This window comes from Asparagus officinalis, chromosome 1, assembly GCF_001876935.1.
Source record: "Asparagus officinalis chromosome 1, Aspof.V1, whole genome shotgun sequence".
Taxonomy (NCBI): domain Eukaryota; kingdom Viridiplantae; phylum Streptophyta; class Magnoliopsida; order Asparagales; family Asparagaceae; genus Asparagus; species Asparagus officinalis.
In genome coordinates, this window is record NC_033794.1 from 113,163,720 (window position 1) to 113,165,877 (window position 2,158).

Sequence of the window (2,158 nt, forward strand, 5' to 3'; positions counted from 1 at the left end):
TTGGCTCATTAACCAAATTTTTGGTTCAAAAGTAACTCTTTTTACAGAGTTTTAAACTCGTTCTGAGTTGATAAACTCGTCAAGAGTTCTGTTCAAACTTGCCACACAAGTTTTGATAAACATTAATCCAACGAGGTAAAACGTCGGATCGTCAACGAGAAGCAAATTTGATGCGAATATCGAGGAAGACATCTCATCGTCACTGTGAAAAACCCAGGTTAAACAAAGGGAAAGATCTCCGTTGATCTTTCTCTCTTTTGTAAATCGGGAAACCGATCAAGAGGAATTGTAATTTCTTTTTCTAAATTTGTTAGAGAGAGATTGCACTGAGAGAATTGTAATTAATTCTTTTCTTGAGTTTATCAGAAAGAATAATACAAACATATTTCTTAATTTTCTTCTTCTAATTTTTCCCATGAACAAAGGAAAGGATCCCTGCGATGAGTACAACTCTGAGAAAGTCGATCCTCCAACCAACGTGAGTTCCACGTTTGTGAGCCTCAACGTGACCCTGAGCTCTGCGTTTCTACTTTAGAACACGAGCCTCACGTTTATGTGCTCAATCACGAGCCTCGCGTGAGCCAGGCTGAACGCGACCATCAGTGGCGCGTTTTACAACCAAAATACGGACCTCAGGTCCGCGTTGAACATGAACCTCACCTTCGCGTTGATCAATAAAAACAGGAACATCGCATTTAGAAAAGTGTTGCACATGACTCTCATGTGCCCACTCTCAAACGCGACCCTCGCGTTCCTTAATCAAAACGCGACCCTCGCGTTCCTCAATCAAAACGTGACCCTTGCATTCAAACTCTAAAACATGACCTTCGCGTTCGTGACCCTTGCGTTCAAACTCCTCAACGCGACCTTCGCGCTTCTAATACTAAATGCGATATGATCCGTTGTGTTCAGAAAGACCAACATGGATTTAAGATCCATGTTCATTAGGAGCCAGTCCCGTCTAATCGTAGGCAGGGGGTTCCAACTCAAACCTCACGTTCAGTGAGTAACTCTTCTTGAGTCCCTGCAAGAGATTTGAGAGAGTTCTTATCGAGAGAAAGACCGGTACAATAAGTCACTCGTTCATGCCTATACGAACGACTAATTTATGTGGTCCTCTCAGAATGCCAATGTTGTGCGCTAGCACGAAGACTATCAGTGTTCGACCGGCTGACAAATGTTACTTTGCTTAATAAGAAACGACGTTCTCATAAGGAGAAAACTTTGGAGGATGAGTACCTTGGAGTTACCATCAATATGATCGGTAGAGAGAAGTCATTAGTCTCTAGCTCCGATGGGTCAGAAACGAACCAGTCTCCTAGCATTAAAGAAATCCTGAGTGGGTTTGAAGGAATATACCAACACACTCGGACTCGAACGTGAGTCATACCTCCTGTTGATTATCAGAGATTGGCCAAAGGAGCTAGCTCTAATGATGAACATTCAGCCATCACAGAATCTCAATCCTCTAGCTCTTTCGTAGAACATGAGAGCTTCGCTTATATGGCAGGAAACCCTGACAATTCGGTGAAGAGACTTGATGAGAAGCAAACCATGCTCAAATCACAATAGGAGATCATCAATGAACTCACGATCCTAATGGTTCAAATTGTCACAGACATGACCAAAGCCCAGAAGACAGATTCGTTGCCTAAGCATGAATCTTCCCAAAGAGGAGTAGGGGTGTTAACGGAGCGGATATGGTTCAGATATGCCACTTACCATATCCATATCTGTTTTCTTTAAACGGATACAGATACAAATATAGATTATCTTTTGTAAGAAAAACCCCTAACCATATCTGCACTTATCGAAAATGGATACAGTTCGAATATTTGAGAATCGTATCGGATATGGTCACGGATATGAAATAGATATTCGACAAATGAATATGAATCGAATATGAATCGGATATGAATTAGTACATCTATGTATAAATTAGACATGATTTCTATTCAACGGTTTGTTCTTTATTTGACGCTTGAATCGAAGGATTAGACATGATTTCTATTCAATAAAATTAAAAAACTTAATTAAAAATTTTATATTCACATATAACATATTGACAATGAAATTAAAAGTAGAGTTTCGATTCGACCTTATGGAACAAACGACGGATCCGACGGTGAGATCTGATGACGACGAGGCGGGCGGGCGA